A 19,077-nucleotide genomic window follows, 5' to 3' on the forward strand; every position below is an offset into this window, starting at 1 on the left:
TTCATGCAAATTCCTCTGCTAGTTGGGGTTTAGTCCAATTCTGCATCCTTTCCTTCAAGGCTCAGGGGTCCAAATTATCTTCTGTGTCTGTGTTAATTGGTTTCCCTTTTCTTTGTTGAAGGGGGTCTGTGCAATCCTTCTGTCTAGTCTGCCATCTTGCCCGAACCCAGTCAGGGCAGTAAGATTTGTTTAAAAGTGTTTTTCTTTGCAAAATTTTTAATTTATTGTTCAAGAAGAATAATTCCTCACATTTAGATAGCTATTTAAAGTCATCAAATTATTTTCCTTTGGGTTACTGCCTTAAATCAAATATAGAAAGGGACATTATTTCAACCTAGCTGTATCTGAATTTGTTCTTTAGAACTGGATGCTATTCTGTAGGAAAACCCCACACCATCTTAGACACTAATTAGGACTAATATATCATCAGCTTGGAAATTCTCTGAAAGTTTACAAACTGTGTCCTGAGGACCATATTTGGCATCAAATATGCTTTTACCAACACAGTATTTTAAAAATTATTTGAAATTGTTGCCAATATTTGAATATTTAGAGATTTCTCTTAAAATATTTGATTCCTGTTTTCTTTCAAAAAAATGTTAAGATCTAGTTGTTCAGAATCTTCCTATCTTTGTGGAAATAATCAGTTGAAATGGGATGGTGACTGTCTATCTCCTTAGTGCTCTATAGTTACATTCGCTCTAATAAGGCTGACTTCAGTCATATTTATATGTTGTCAACTTTTTTTGTGTGTTACCCTTATAGGGGAGCAATTTTCAAATTTGGTACACTTGATCATTATATTTTTTAAAGATATTCATTTGTATTGAGTTGTGTGTCAACTTGGCTAGACCTGGTTTTGAGTGGCTGGGCAACTAGATGTAGTTATTCCCCATGATGAGACTGGTAATCACCTCCATGGTGGAATCTACTGGAGCAGCTGCCTTAGGGTTATGGTCTGCTTCCAGCATATAAGAAGAAGCCCTGGCACGCTTGAATCCTGCATGTAGCCAAGTTGTCATTTAGCAGCCTGTCCTGTTGTCTGCGGATCTTGGGACTGTTAATGGACTTGAATTAGTGGCCTGCTGTGTGGTTTGATAATTTGGGTACTGTACCATTTTACTTGTCATCCTTGTGTTTGTCACTCTTATCAGTCAGCAGCTGCCTGAGTGAAGAAATGTCTCCAGTTCCAATAGGCTGGGAGCGAGAGTCAGAGGTAAAGACCAAGGTCGAGGGACTTTCATCCAGCCCCTAGAGCTTGCACTTTGAACTCAGACTTCTAGCCTCCTAAACAGTAAGTGAAAAAAGTCCCTATTTGTTAAAACTATCCACCCATTTGTGGTATCTTCTGTCAGAGTGGCACTAGAGAATCAAAGCAATGATCACCATAATTTCTGAACAAGGGATCTCAGGGTGTTGTTAAGCTCCCCAGGTGATTCTAACGTTCATCTAGGTTTGAGATCCACTATTCTAGAGTGTTTTTTTTTTTTTTTCCAATACTGTAATTCTCTGATACTCAACATATACTGATTCACAGTACCTGCATCACCTAGAAGATTGTTAGAAATGCAGATTCATGGTCCATTCTTGCTCTGCAGAATCAAAGTTTCTGGTGGTTGGGCTCAGGAAACTGTTACAATATGCTTTCCAAGGAAGCACTGCTCTGATTCATGATAACCAGAGCATACCCAAAGCAGAACTGCAAGTAAAAGAATCTCACCTTTGACTGTTCATCTGCCATCAGCATCTTTCTCAAAAGCTACACAAAATCCTGGTATCATTTGTTGATCTCTATTGGTCCCCGTGTGGATCTTACACTTGTAAATACTTGACACTTGACTACTAACCTAAAGGTTGTTGTTTTTGTTATGTGCCATGGAGTCGGATCCAACTCATAGCGACTCCTCCTTGGGTTTCCGAGGTGGTATCACTACAGAAGTAGACAGGCCAATCTTCCTTCTGAGGAGTGGCTGGTGGGTTTGCACCGGCAGCCTCCTGGTTAGCAGTCAAGTGCCTTAGGCACTATGCCACCAGAGCTCCCTACCTAAAGGCTAGCAGTTCAAATACATTCAGCAGGGCCATTGAACAAAATCCTGGTAATCTCCTTCTGTAAAGATTACAGTCCAGAAAATACTGTGGAGCAATTCTACGCTGTAGCACATGAAATCCCCATGAGTTAGAATCTACTGGAGAGCAGTGGGTTTGGTTGTCCAACCGCGCCTGACGATAACACGCTTCTACAACAGTTTTATATAATTCAAATTTACCTCCTATGCTTCTGAATTTATTCCATCAAAGATCCCTTTCCTTCAGAGTAGGAGGAAAACAAACTGAAAATACTAATTACATAAAATGGTGTGATTAATAGCTGTGTTAACTTGCCATAGCATTTGAATATTCAGAAGTGTTGTTTAACATAGATGAACATCAAATTTTAGAAAGTTTAGTGAATGTAGGGAAGGTGTTTTTGTTTGTTTCTGTTTTTTTTTTTTTTGGTGTCATATGGCATATGAGACAAGACATCCAACTTATTTTCCATTAAAGTCTGTTATTTAGTAACTGAACAAACTCTATACTGTAAATTTGGACTTACACATAATTAAAATTCCTTATACATCAGTGATTTTGTATGACATTCAGTCCTGATTCTGTATGATGTTCACCTGTATTCTCAGGACCTCATTTTATATATCCATATTGTAAGATTAGGCAACAAGTTAGGTCTGTTATTTATTTATTTCTTTTCTTTTTAAGAGAGTACTTTCTTCAAATCAAATCTTATGTGAAAGTCCATTATACAAAACAGGTAAAAGAGAAACTAATACATCCTGGGTGAGGGACACGGAGCACCACTGTGTGATCATTATTTCTTCCTCTTTCTGGTGTCAAACAAATAAACAAAAGAAGCAAGAAAGAAGAAAAGAGAAAGAGATTGTTCTTGGGGAAAAGACCTCTTACATTACCTCCTAGATAAATATATAATTTATAAAATAATACTTTATTTTCACAACCTTTTACATTTTAACAGCTAGAGTAATTAAATTAACAATACAAGACCAAACTAATTTATACCACTGATAATGACATTAGTTTTTTCTAGTATATTGAAAGATAGCATTTACTGAAACTAGAGTGGTTCAAGAAGAGTTGCATACTTAAAAGGTCTCTTGACGGTCCCCATGAGAGTACTGCAAGGTCATTTAGTTGTACTTATCTTTCTCAAAGAGGAAATTGAGGCAGAAAGATATTACATAATTTCCTGGAAGTCACACAACTTCTAAGACATAGAGTCAGTTTCTAAACCAGTATTCACCCCGGTACAAAGCCCAGGCTTTGAGTGCTCCACCCTCTAATCTACAGGAAACATGAAATATTCATAGCACATATTTCAGTGTCATTTTTTGTGATGTTTGTGTAAGGGAGAGAATGTGGAATGTGTTTTACTATTGTTGGGACATAGTTCATTTAAGTAGACAGACCACCAGTTGGAGTCAGGCAGTCCTGGGTTTAAGTCCCAGTTTTACCAGATACTCTCTGCCTAGCAGCATGTATGTTTCTTCATGCACTTGTGTTAGTTTTCTCACTTAAAAAACAGAGACTATAACCCGTACTTTGCAGAATTATGGAAAGGAAAAAATAAAAGATATGCAAACAAGAACATCTGGCATATAAAAGGTATTTAAAAATATTAATTTCTTTTATCTCTGTGTCCTTAGGTTTGCACATTTTCCACTGGCTTAATGCCTTGATAATGTGTAAGAGTTAAACATTTTAATGGAGTAGGAATTTTGACATTATTAAATGTGGACAGTTTAAATAAAAATATTACATGCCTAATAGAATTATAGGAGTCTTGTTAGCTTTATAAAATTAGTTGCAGGACTGACATAGATAGAACCTAAAATTAGAAGAATGTGTCTTTCACTTATTTGTTGGGTGGTCCGTATGTTTTAGATGAAAAATAAGTTATAAAAATGATGAAGTACTTGTCAAATATTAAAAAAAAATGAATTAATACAAATGTTATGAAATGTTAAACCTCTAAAAATAAATTCACCCTCAAAACAGAGCACAATGTTTGCATCTCTATCTTCTTCAATTTTCAAATTACTTCTTCCCACAGATTGAACATGTAGAGTCAATAAAGTAACTTTTTAACCAAGGGTTTAGAAAAAAGGGGGTGGGGCTGAATATGAGTAAATTTATTATTCTTCTTTGAATAATAAGTACTTTCTACATAGTTTACAAATATGTTTTTGTTGTTGTTATGTGCCATGGAGTCAAACCCGACTCATAGCAACCCCTCCTTGGGTTGCCGAGGCAGTATCACTATGGAAGTAGGATTGCCCAACCATATGTTTTAGTAGGCTTTATTCTTTGTGGTTTAACTTAAAACTTTTCAGATAGATTTTGCTAGTTTTATAATTTTATTTTCCCTGTTTGGCTATAATGCATTTGAAAATATCTGTGTTAGTGAAGGAAAAACTAATCATCAGCTTTATGTAAAGAGATAAGGAATCAGCAAAGAACTACTAAAGAAGAAGAAAAAAGTAGGAGGCCTCGGACTTCCCAATCTCAAAACCTACTCTATGGCCATGATTGTCAAGCCTACAATGTGCATGATTCACGGAAGGCATATAGTCCTCAGAACAATCAATCATAGGTGATCAAAAGGACAGCATTTGTCCAAAAACAAAGCTAAGAAGGCAGCAAGGTGTAGGAAATAAAGAAAATAGGAAATAGACTCCAAGAAAGAATCAGGAATAATGCTGTTACACTGTGGGGATTGCAACCAATGTAATGAAACAAATTGTACATCAATTGTTGATTAGAAAACACAGCAAATTACCTCTCTCTGAAAACTTTCACTGAAACCATAATAAAATGTGAAAAAAAAATCTGTGTTATACTTTCAAAGTTCATGATTGACCTTCAGTATTCAAAGGATAACTTCTTCAAGGATATATGTAAGGGAGCATTTTATAAAGTAAACAACAGAATTTAAAAATGTAATAAGTATTAGCTTGCTGAATATTAATTTTATTTCATTTTTATTCATAGAAAACAAAATTAACTTAATAAAATATTAAATTTATTTAAGTATATTAAAATTGTAACATATTTTAATCAAATGTAATTTAAGTTAAAATATCAGAAATTTAAAGCTTAAAGAGGCATTCCAAGTTGATAATGATGAGCTAAATTCATATTTTCCTTTTCTATCTCTGAGAATTGTACAACAAAAAGTAGGAGATTGGTAAAATCATCAAAAAAGGGGAGGGGACAGTTGTGCTGGTCTGATGGAGCCTGATGGAACCACTGAAACTATGGCCCTTAGCTGGAAATGAACCCACTCCTGTGGCTATCAGCCAAACAAAAGACAAGCATATGAGCTAAACATTTACATTAGGTATATACACTCCTAGGAGAAAACAATCATGGGAGAGTAGAAGGGCTGTGTATGCACAGGGAGACATCTCAGGGGGCAGGAGTGCTTGGAAGGAAGGACACAGGGAAGAGATAACTATGAGGAGGAAGTGGGAGGGAGCTGTTGCATTGTGGTAAATTGTAGTCAATGTCAAGAGACAAAGTGTATGTGAGCTGCTGTATGGAAAGTGAATTGGCTCTGTAAACTTTCACCCAAATCACAATTAAAAAAAAAATAAGTAGGAGATTGGGAAACAAAAAAATTTGAAATCCATTTTTGATGAAACAAATGGTCAGTTAATATGCTAAATGACAAAAGCTGTAGAAATGAATAAAAGCTATAGAAATCAGGTAACATGATGGCAGGAGAAAGTAGGAAGATAAAGCTTGTGTAGTTTGTGTCAGAAAACAGCTCTTTCAATGTATGTGTTTTAAGGAAAGGAAATTTGTTATTTTATTTAATCCCTCACCCTTTTAAAAAGGGGTGGAATTTCTTAGAACTTTTTGAGCTCCTAGAAACATAAAAGGTAGTGCTAAACATATGTGCAAAAACAAAATTAGCTATATATATTTACAAAAGTACTGTATCTCTTTGGCTATAGGGAAGAAAGAAGACTTAGCCATGTGAAAAAACCCACAGCTGCTATCAGTTGATGGGAAGAAAAAACTAAATGAACTAATACAGCAATCAGGATCCTAAAGAAAATCCCAGTTAGCTTGTAATTTGGCCCTGCTGTCCCCAATACATATATCCCTCAAAATAAACTGATGTAGAAAAACTCACCCCCTTCAGTAACAAAATATTAAAAAAAGGAAAATAAATGACTTGATAGGTAGAGAGAACTCTTACAGAAAACATTGCCATGGCGTGGAGAAAATATACTATAAATTAGAATCATAGTAATAATTACAACTACATCTTTTATGAGTCAAGAGCAGAAAGCAGAGCAAAAAAGAAACTCAAAGAAGAAAAAAAAAAAGAGATAAGAATGAAAAATATAATTTAATAGATCTTGGGAAATAACTGAGAAAAATAATAGAATTTTAGAATTAAAGTTAAAATTGAGGGAAAAAGAATAGTGATAAAAATACAATGAAAGATTACAACAAAAAGAATCAGTTTTTGAAAATGAAATAAAAATATTCTAAAAATTAAAGAAAATACAGTTTTGGAAGAATAGCAAAGGAGACTCCAAATGCATAGCTAGAATCTTTGTTTTTTTTAAAAAAATCTGAAATAACAGAATAGAACAAACATTTAAAGATGTAATTCAAGAAAGTAAGAATTGATTGTATATGGAAAGAGCTGACCATTTCACAGGGGATTTGATCTGGAATGAACAATCTAATGTATAGCTTCAAAAACTCACCATACTTCCAGATCAAGAATCTTTGGTATTTTTAAAGATTTTAAGATATAATTTAAAATAAAAGGCATTTATATGAGAAAAATTAGCTGCATCTCAAATTTTTCTACAGCAACATTAAAAATCTAGGAGTTAATTAAGAAGTAACTATAATTTTGTAAAGAAAAAGTGATAATTTTTTTATTCAGCCAGTGTCCATTCAAACACAAAGGTAAGAAAGCATTGAGTATTCACATGCAAGAACAGAGGAAGCAATGTTCCCATGAACTCTTCTTAAGAGACATGATAAGCCAAGCAAGAAATAACTCAGAGCATTTTCAAGTGAATGCTAGTGAGCAACTGTTTAAATGCAGGATTAACTCAAAACTAAATATATATATATATATTTATATATATATATATATATGTATGTATATGTATATATGTATAATATATGTATATGGTAATGAATATTTTAAAAAAATAGAGGATAAAAGAAGAAAGAATACAGGCATAGTGAGAATATACTGCCAAAAATCAAAAGGAATTCATGCACAATTCAGTAATGTAGTTATATATAATTATATATACTACATAACATATTACATATATGGGAGCACTGGTGGCATAGTGCCTAAGACATTTGACTACTAACCAGAAGCCTGGTGGTTCAAACCCACCAGCCACTTCTCAGAAGGAAGATTGGGCAATCTACTTCTATAGACATACCACCTCGGAAACCCAAGGAGGGGTCATTATGAGTCAGAAATCACTCAATGGCAGTGGATGGGTATATAAGAACCTATCTTTAGGCCATTTAAGCAAAAATGGTCTAAACTCTCTCAATTCTATGTTTTATTGAAGAATTATACCAACAGCATTGTGGCCCGCAAAGGTGGAAAATGAAAAGATGGCCAAAGGAATAGCTTCTGGATAAGAACAAAACAAATCAAGCATTTGCTACTGGAGAAATCATGTTTAAAATCAATCAACTAAATATTAGGTAGAAAAAAGAAGGAAATTTAAGAATATTAACTGGTATAATTAATTAATATAATAGGTATGAAGACTTATACACTAGTTAATTTAGCACCAATTTTTACAAATCAAAAACTATAGGAAATCCAAGTAGAAACTGACAGAAATACATTAGCAACTCCAAACTCTACTTCTCCCACCATATGAAAATTCAAATGGTCAAAAATAAGTAATATTATGATAGATGAGTCTATCAATATTATCATAGTTCAGCCACAAAAACAAACAGTTCTGAAATCTCAGTGGCTTAAAGCAAAAAAAAAAAAAAAAAAAATTTCTTGTTGTCAACACATGTCCTTTAAGGGAAGGAAGGAGCTCCATATACCCACTCAGGTACCTAGGATAACAGATCAATATGATCTCTAATATGATCAATCATTGTGCTTGATGGTAAAAGAACTTTCTGAAGAATATCACACCAGCAATTAAAAGACACTCATCACTTTTGCTTGCAGTCCATTGAACATAATTAGCTCATTGCCCACCCAAGGTCACAAAAATCAAACCAAACTTACTGCCATAAAGCTGATTGTGACTCATAGTGATGTCCTTGGAGTTTCTGAGGCAGAAGTAGATTGTCCAGTCTTCCTTCTGCAGAATGGCTAGTGGATTTGAACTGCCATTTTTCTGGTTAGCAGTCAAATGCCTTAGGCACTACACCATCAAAGCTCCTTTATCTCACTCAAGGATATGGTACGGGCAAACCATAAATACCAAACTCACTGCAAACCAAAAAAAACAAACTCACTGCCATCGAGTTGATCCTGACCCATATTGACCCCCTTTTGGCTTCTGAGGCAGTAATCTTTACAGAAGTAGATGGCACAGGCTTCCTTCTGCAGAGTGGCTGGTGGGTTTGAACCATTAACCTTCTAGTTAGCAGTCAAATGTCTTAGGCAGACAGAGAGGTTTAATTGTCTCTCTACTCAGAGATGAGTCAATTCAGAAATATCTGGTAGATTGCATTAAAAACTAAAAAAGAAGTCATTGTAAATATACTTAAGTGTACATAACAGAGAAACAGATATATATGTGCATATAATGTTAGGTAACAACTCAGTACCTTGTATTAGGCCATAAAATAAGTGTAAAAAGGAACTAATGACATTCTGAGATCAAATACTGATAAAAATAGAAAAAAAAAAATGAATATAAGTTAAAAGAAAAACTCCACCACATGGAATTGTTTATTTAAAAAGAAAAAAAAAAAGGTTGTAAAAGCAATGCTTGTGAACAGCAAATATGTGTAAAAAAGAAAGCTTGTGAACAAACTTGTGAGATATAGTCAAAGCAATATACCAAAGAAAATTCAGTGCTGTATTTCACTATACATAAATTATATTTCAGGAAAATGTATTTAAAAAAATTCAGTGTTAAATATGTGTTATTCTGTATATAAAAGTAAAAATAAATGAAATATATACCTAACACAAAAGTAGTAAAAGAAAATGAAAGAATAAAATATGAGTAATAACACCAAAAACTGAGTTATAAAACAACAAAATTTGAATTAACAATTTAATCTAGAATATTGTGTTTGAAAAAAGTGGATAAAATAGTTAAAATATTATTTAATTTTATTTTGAAAAGAAGCAAAATGTTAACATGAGAGGAAAGAATAACTAATAAATAAGAAGAAGAAATAGTTACAGACACTGAGAAAATTAAAATAATCATAAAGGAAATTATTGAACTCTGAAAAAAAATTGAAAACCTGAATAAACAAAATTTTCTTTAGAGCAATTTATGATGCATGAAAACAGACTCCAGAAATAATGGAATAAACAAATCAATTAACTCACAGGGAAAAATGTGGATAAAGCTTTCAAGGAACAAACCATACACAAAAAAAATAACCCAAGTCCCCACAGTTTCACAACATTATCCTATAAATCATAAAATAAAAAGTAATCCCAAAGCTATATAATCTTTGAGATCATACAACAAGAATATTTCTTTTGAAACATTCTTATAAATCAAATATGATATTGCTACCAAACCCTAGCTACTATCACAAAAATAAAGAACTAACTGATATAACTCACATATATCAACGAAAATAAAAATTAAATAAATATTGGCAAAGAGAATTCAGAATACATTAAAGTAATAATAACCCAGTATGATCATTAGAAGACTACTTGGCAAATATGTTGTAGTTGTTGTAAGGTCCATTGAGTCACCTCCAACTCATAGCAGCCCTATGAACAAGAACAGAATGAAACACCCCATCCTGTGCCAGCCTCAAGAATCCTTGCTATACTTGAAGCCATCGTTGCAGCCGCTGTGTCAACTCATCTCGCTGAAGGCCTTCCCCATTTCCCTTGACCTTCCACCTCGCCAAGCATGATATTCCTCTCCAGGGAGTGATACCTCCTGACAACATGACCAAAGTAGGTGAGATGAAGTCTGGCCATTCCTGCTTCCAAGGAGCATTCCAGCCGCACTTCTTCCAGGACAAATTTGTTGTTTCTTTTGTCAGTTTATGGCACTTTCAGGATTCTTTGCCAACACGACTCAAAAGCATCAACTCTTCATTGGTCTTCCTTATCCATTGTCCAGCTCTCACATGCAGATGAGGCAATTGAAAATACCACGGCTTGGGTTAGGAACATCTGAGTCTTCAAAGAGATATATTTGCTCTTCAGCACTCAGAATAGGTCTTTTGCAGAAGATTTGCCCAGTGCAATATGTTGTCTGATGTCTTGACTGCTGCTTCCAATGGTGTTGATTGTGGAACTAAGCAATAAGAAATCTCTGACAAAGTCAATCTTTTCTCCATTTATTGTGATCAGAGCTACTCATAAAGTTTTCCAGTAATATATCAGACAGTGTTTCACTGCTGTTGATAAGGTTTTCACTGGCTAATTCTTTGAGAAGTGGATGGCCCCTTCCTTCTTCCAAAGTCTTATTCTGGAAGTTCTGCTGAAACCTGTCCACCACAGGTGACCCTGCTGCCATTTGAAATATGAGTGGCATAGTCTCCAGTGTCACAGCAAAATACAAGCCACCACAGTAAGACAAACTGATAGATGAGTGGTCTCCACAAATGTAATATGAGACATTTAGACCATTGATTTATATAAGTTCCGATATGAATAAATTTATGGAGGAAAAAATAAAATGATGTGCATCTGTAAAAAATGACAATTTGATAATATTCCACATCTCTATTAAGCAAAACTTCTTAATTAAAAATTAATAGGTATATATTTTTAAAATATCTATCACAATTTCAAAACCACCATTATTTTTTAAAAGGAAAACACTAGTATACCCATGTTAACATAAAAAAAGAAACTCCATTAAAGTCAGTACTGCTTAACATTCCTTTGAATGTTCTAAAAAATGCATTCAGAGAAGAAAAAGAGATAATAGGTAAACTTACTTGTAAATGAAGAAATAAATTAATCATTACTTACAGATGACTTCCCAGTTACCTCGGAAACCCAAGAAAACTAATTACAAAAGTTATCTTTAACAAAGATAATTTAGTCAGGTGACTGGATGCTATACTAGTACACAAAGAATACAAAACTTCATATACACTGTCAGCAACCAGAATGAAAGCATAGTGTAAGTAATGATAAGGATTATAGCAAAACAGAAATAAAATATTTAAGCATAAAATCTTAAGATATCTACATAAATAGGGAGATAGAGAGTTCAATAAATAGATTTAAAAATTTTTCTGAAAGACCTAAGGAAACTTAAATAGATTGAAATAATATATTCTTAAACAGAAACCTCAGCATTATTAAGCTATCAATTCTCATAAAATTATCAATAAATTTAATATACTAATAAAAATCCATAACAATTATTGAAAGAAAGAGACAAGTTGATCATTAAAATTATGCAAGAATAGCCAGAAAAATTCAAGAGACTCAGACACATATAGAGAGATAAACAGAGGCAGACAGACAGCGAGAAGTGTGAGATTATTTGTCCATCAGATAATATGTTTACAGCTTTATTATAATTATTACATTTATTATAATTAAATATGTGCTATTGTCACATGAGTAGATGATAGAGTAATGGAGCACAGTGAAAAGTTCATCTAAACAAAATGTATATATGGTAATTACCAGTACGAATATGGTGATGTTTCAGTGCAATGAGAGAAAAGTATCATAATAGTGGTACTTGGAAAAATCTATAATTTTGTGAGAAAAACTTGAATTCTTACTTTATACTTATATGAGATAAATTTTATATGGATCAAATATCAAAATGTACAAATATACAAATGAAAATAAAAATCATACTAGCACTAGAAGAATACTTTCATTAGGCTAGAACAGGTTCCTCATGAGTACAATGAACAGTTATGGCATTTCCATTCTCCACAATCTTGTACATGATTTGTTATGATCCACATACTTGAATGCCTTCACATACAATGCACTAATGTTGGCCTATATATTCAGTTAGGCCCCAAATGATGTTTACATTCATTTTCTTTTCTTATTGGTCTGCCTTTGGTCTACACTCATTGGTTGATGCCCATGCCATACCGGTTGTTAAATATTTTTTATTATTTCCCTGGTATTGCAGTATTCATAGTGGCTAATGATTAAATTAACCTCAACAGTATTCACCATTAGGAAACTGCAAATTAAAATCCCATTGTGATACCAATACCCACCAAACTAACAAAAATGTTGAGTCCATTCTGCCCCTGTGTGACAGAGCAGATCTACTCTGTAGGGTTTTCTCCCGGCTGTAATCCTTATGGAAGCAGATCTCCAGGCTTTTTCTCTGTGGTGCCTCTGAGTGGGTTTGAACAACCAACATTTAGGTTAGTAGTCAATTGTAAAACATTGCTCCACCCAAAGAACTTATATAAAATACAATGGCTTTAATAAAAAAAAAAAACAAAAAACAGAACTTTAGTGAGGATGCAGAACTATGGGAATGCTCATTCACTGGTGGTGGAATGGAAAACGATACAGCCATGCCGAAAAACAGTTTGGTATTCTTAAAGAGGTAAACATAGTATTACCATACACCCCACCAGTCTCACTCCAAAAGAAATGAAAAGTTATATTCCAACCAAAAGAAAATTTTAAAAAAATATTTATAATGGCTTTATTCATAATTGTCAAAACAAGAAAAAATATCCAAAACAAGAAAATGTCCATCAACTGGTGAATAAATAAAACGTAATACATCCATGCAATGAACTACTACTTAGAAATTTTTTTAAAAATCTGTACATATACAAATAATATATATTAAAAATGAATTTCTTTCAGAAGTTTATTTTAACATATAAAAGAAGTCCAAAGCAGGCAGACCAGGTAGGCACTGCGGCTCAATATGCGCTAAGAATGGAACAGACTCCTTCTCTCCTCCTGTCTCACCACGTTAAGCATGGAGCTTTTCTCTTCATGGTTATAAAGAGCTGCTGTATTTCCAGGTTTTGTATCCAGATTTCAGGGGGAAAAAGAAAAGTTGGGAAGTAGTATCTCCCCCCACACACCTTAAACTGAGGATTTATCTTTTCTGGACATTTCAACTAAATGAATCATACAAAATTTTTTCCATTGTGTTTGGCTCATCTCAGTTAGTGTCTTATTCGAGATTCATCCGCGTTATAACATGTACCAGAAAAATAACGTCAATATTCAGAGACATATTATGATGTCAAGAAAGATGTGGTGAGTGGAATGACTAAGATAGCAATGGGTAGGAGTTAAGAACAAATGGAATTGGGACATTAACCATGGTGTGAGGCTGATAAAGCCAGACAATTCAAGGCAAATGTAGTTAATTCTGAGATCTCCCAGAGATTATCTATTATATAGAACAAACACTTTTTTTCTATAACAAGAACAGCTACATAAAGCAGCTCACCATGTCATATAAAAATTCTATGCCTTCCTGTGATGACTGAATGAGTACAAAGTGTACTTATTCACATGAGGACAAACAAAACAAAACAAAACAAAAAGAGTTTAGTTACAGGGACTGCCAGTCCATTTAATTTGATGGCTTAAAATAACTTAATAATGATAATCATCCCAACACATGTAAATACCTAGAACTGTCAACTAAAAGACCAAAAAAAAAATCCTTTTATGCTCACATTTGAGCTTATTAAAGAAACAAAACAAACAAACAAACAAAAAAAAACAGATGTCAGAAATTAAGAAGCAACTGATAATAAGAACAGATAAAAGTTTGAATTTTTGTGGTAAAGAAACACAAATCCTGAGATGGATAAATAGAATTAATAAAATGTAAATGCACTGTAGTATTTTGTTGGGGCATTACCTGTAGCAATGAAAAAAATATATCTTTAAAAACAATCAGAAAAGAGAAACACAGCATCAGGGGTCCTAAATCTTGCCCAACCACAAGAAACCGTAAGATACAATTAATTGTTCTCTCTCCATTTGGAGCAAAAGAGGATGAAAAGAATGGTTTTCAAAGAGCAAAAGAGAATGGTTTCCAAAGACACAAAGAAGAAATTAGCCCACAGGACTAGCCTAAGACTCGAAGAACTAGACAGTGTCCAGCTACCACTACCAGCCATTCTGGCCAGGAATACAATAGAAGGCCTGGATAGAATGAGAGGAAAATGTAGAACAAAACTTGCTGAACTAAGAGAGACTAGAAGAAACCCCTAAGATACCCTTTTAACTTTGAAGGCAGCCACTCCTGGAGGTATTCCATCCAAATAATAGATTGGAATATAAAATAAACAATACAACCTGTGAGGAATATGCTTCCTTACACAATCAACTATCCTAGACAAAATGGTCAACATTTACCCAAAAGCAAAGACGAGAAGGCAAGAAGGGGCAAGGAAGCTAGATAAAAGGAAACAACAAATAGAATGGTAATAATGAGAATCTGTCCTGGAGGAAGTGCGGCTGGAAAGCTCCTTGGAGGCGAAAATGGCCAGACTTCCTTTCAGCTACTTTGGTCATGTTATCAGAAGGGACCATTCTCTGGAGAAGGACATTATGCTTGGTAAGGTGGAGGGTCAACGAAAGAGGGGAAGGCCCTCAACAAGATGGATTAACACAGTGGCTGTGGCAACGGGCTCAAGTATAGTAGGGATCGTGGAGCTAGCCTGGGAGCTGGCATAGGACCTGGCGTGGGACCAGCGGTGTTTCATTCCGCTGTGCACAGTGTCCTTATAAATCAAAGACGACTCGAGGGCACCTAACAACAACAATGAGAATGCTGATGCTTTGCAAAAATTGTAACCAATGTCACAGAGCAATTTGTACAAAAACTTTTAAATAGAAACCTAATTTGTTTTTCCTAAAAGACAGTAAAATACTACAAAATGGAAATAATTTATCTAGAAAAAGCAATTAAACAAAAATGAGCTTTAATGTAGTGATGCAAGTTATAATTAAAGCATAATAATGGTAAGAAAGCAAGTATAATTGTCAATCTTGTATATAATGAAACCAAATATATTTAGTGAAAAAGAGAAAGAAAAAGAACATCAAACATGAAAAACCCAAAATAAAATTACATAAATAAAAACAAAAACATCAATAATTACAATACATCTGTTAGTGTCCTGCCTCTCATTTCTTTAGGATATATACCTAGTAACAGGATTGCTGGATCCAATGGTACTTCTATTTCAAACTTTTTAAGGAATCACCATACTGATTTCCACAGTGGTTGTATCACTTACAGTACCATCAGCAGTGCATGAGAGTCCCACTATCTCCACATCTTTGCCAGCATTTATAATTTTCTGTCTTGAACTTTGCTTTAGTGCTGAGGCAGGATGGTATCTCATGGTTGTTTTGATTTGTATCCCTCTAATGGCTAATGTGATAGTTGGAGCTGTGCATCAACTTGGCTTGACCACAATTCTGAGTGGTTTAAGCAGTTGTGATATGAGTTATTCCCATGATGGGATCAGATGTATGTTTTGAGCACCCAATCCATTGAAAAGGAGTTTCCCAAGGGGTGTGGTCTGCTTCCAATATATTTATGGACATCCTGGGAAAAGAGACACTCTTCTGTGGATTGGGATCCTGTTGTGCTGCCTACAACTGTCCGTGAGCAAATCATCCACCATTTGGCCTGATGATCTTGAATTCATCATTCGTTGGAGTCAATAGCTGTTATACTGCCTGCCAACCTTGAGCTCATCAGTCCCTGCAGCTGTATGAGGCAGGAAAAAGCTCCAGCTTGACATTTGATCCAAGAACTTGGGGCTTTCCAGCTTTTATAAGTGTGTGAGCCATTTTCCCTAAGATAAATTTATCTTTCTCTATATGTACACATAAACTTTACTGGTTTTGCTTCTCTAGAGAACCCATCCTAACACAGCTAATGATAGAGAAAATTTCTTCATGTGTTTGTTGGCTACCCCAATCTCTTCTTTGGTGAAGTATCTGTTTATATCTTCTGCTCAGTTTTTAATAGGATTGTTTGTCTTTTTGATGTTGAAGCACTGACGTTTTCTATAAATTTTAGAGATTAGTGCCCAATATTTATGTCCATTATTTACATTCTCTTTTTACTCCTTTGGAGAAACTTTTTGAAGCACATAAGAATTGAAATTTTAGAAGGCACAAATCATCTTGTTTATCTTCTGCTGTTTGTGAATCTAGGGCTATGCTTGATAGTTTACTTATGCAATAATTAGGGACCCTAATTTTGCCCCTATTTTTTCTTTAATGAACTTTATAGTCTTACATTTAAGTCTTTGATCCATCAAAGACTTAGTTTTTGTGTATGGTGTGAGGTATGAATCTTGTTTCATTTTTCTGCAAATAGACACCCAGTTTTGCCAGCACCACTTGTGAAAGAGGCTATATCTTCAACATTTAATGGATCTTGGCCCTTTGTCAAAGATTGTTGTTGTTGTTGTTATGTGCCGTCGAGTTGGCCCCAACTCATAGCGACCCCTCCTTGGGTTTCCGAGGCAGTATCACTACGGAAGTAGGATTGCCCCACCTTCCTTCCGAGGAGTGACTGGTGGGTTTGAACCGCCAGCCGTCTGGTTAGCAGGCAAGTGTCTTAGCCACTATGCTACCAGAGCTCCTTTAGCTGACCAAAAATCGATAGGCCGATTTCTGGGTTCTCAATTCCATTCCACTGATCTATGTGTCTGTCATTGTACCAATACGAGGCTGTTTTAACAACTGTGGCTGTGTAGTAGGTTTTGAGATCCAGAAGTGTGAGACATCCTACTTTGTTCTTCTTCAATAGTGCTTTTCTTATCTTTCCTTTCCATATAAAATTTTTTATTGTTTTTTCCATGTCTTTAAGGAATGTTGATGGAATCTGGATTGGGATTGCATTGAATGTATAGACTGTTTTGGGTAGTATTGACATTTTCACAATGTTAATAATCCATGAGCATGGCATGTTCCATTTACGTAGATGTTTTATTGTTTCTTGAAGTAATATTTTGTAGTTTTCTTTGTAGAGGTCTTTTGTGTTCCTGCTAAGATTTATTCCCAAATATTTTGTCTTTTAGGAACTATTGTAAATGGTATTGATTTCCTAATTTCCTTTTCAGAGATCTTTTGCTGGTGTAGAGGAATCCAACCAATTTTTTGTTTGTTGTTCTTTTATCTTGCCACCATGCTAAAACTTTCAATAAGTTCCAGTAGTTTTCTTGATGAGTCTCTCAGATTTTCTATGTATGGGACGATATCATCAGCAAATAGGCATAGTTTGACTTCTTCCTTACCAATTTGGATGTCTTTGATTTTCTTTCTTGCCTTTTTTCTCTAGCTAGGACTTCCAATATAATGTTGAATAGTAGTGGAGCTATAGGGCATCCTTGTCTGAATCCTGTTTGCAAGAGGAATGGTTTCAGTCTCTCTCCATTGAGAATAATGTTGGCTGTTGGTTTTGTATATATGCCCTTTATTGTGTTAAGTATTTCCCCTTCTATTCCTATATTTCTGAAAGTTTTTATCAGGAATGAGTGTTGGATTTTATTAAATGTCTTTTCTACATATATTGATATGATCATGTGATTCTTTTCCTTTATTTTACTTATATGTTGGATTATTTTGATTGCTTTTCTAATGTTGAACCATCCTTGCATACCTGCTATGAATCCTATTTGGTCATGATGTGTTATTTATTTATTTATTTATTTATATGTTGTTGGAGTCTATTAAAACAATTGTGTTTTTGTTTTTGTTTTACAAATTTTGTCCAGCAATGATATGTTCATAATATTATATTCATGATTAACCAAACTAAAACTGTCTCTATAAATTGAAAAAAAAAAAAATTTGCTTTGCATAATGTCCTTAACACTTTTCTGCATATTTGTTGCTTTTAAAATTGTAGACTCAATCACCTTTTTCATATGTTAGTATATATAGTTAAGCTCTGAATTTTCACACATAACTGAATGAATTATATCCTGGTGATACTTCCACATAGATGTGTAATTAGGATGTAACAATAATTAGCAGATTTTTAGGAAATAGAGAATTTTAATTCTCCTCTCAGTTAATAAACTGAAAAAAGTTATCATTATTAAAAATGAGTAATATATGGGATTTCCCAATTTCCAACATTTGTACTTATAAATCCATTTGTTTATTCAACATTCATGTTATGTCCCAAAATATGTAGGAGCTTACAGAATTAAATATAATGTAAAATAAATGATTGCAGGTAATATCAGAGACCATTTAGAAGAAACAGAGGAAATGATGTTAGAAAGTACCTAACATGAATTAACTCTACTGCTTGATAGATCAATTTCACATGAGGAAAAAGCAGATGCCCATTGTATTATACAGTTTTAATTATTTTACAAAAAAAAAAAAAAAAAAAGCAAGAAATTCATCTTGAGAAAATTAATTAGACTATCCATGAGTGACTCAACTAATTAATCACTGGACTGGCTGACAGTTTGATGGTTAGAAGCCACCCAGAGACATGGCTGAACACAGGCCTGGTGATCTGTATCTGAAAGGTCACAATCTTGAAAACCCTATGGAGCAGTCCTACTCTGCACAGATGGGGTTGCTCTGTGTTGGAATTGACTCAATGCCAAAGACCAATAACAACAACAATTAGATTTAAAAAAAAAATACTTTCTCCATGGACTAACTACCTGGGAAAATTGTGGAAAATATTTTTGTCTATTGTTTTGATAAAGACATAGTAACACTATCCTGAAGGCTGACCCTTCCTAATGTAACTGTCACAAAATGAAACTATGTAGAATTAAGATTAAAGAAGAACGTTGTTTGTGACAGTATATGAAAATGATTGAAGTGGATAATTCTTTATGAGTCTT

The sequence above is a fragment of the Orycteropus afer genome, unplaced genomic scaffold (assembly GCF_000298275.1).
Source record: "Orycteropus afer afer isolate SDZICR_OR568_19922 unplaced genomic scaffold, OryAfe1.0 scaffold00005, whole genome shotgun sequence".
Classification (NCBI taxonomy): domain Eukaryota; kingdom Metazoa; phylum Chordata; class Mammalia; order Tubulidentata; family Orycteropodidae; genus Orycteropus; species Orycteropus afer.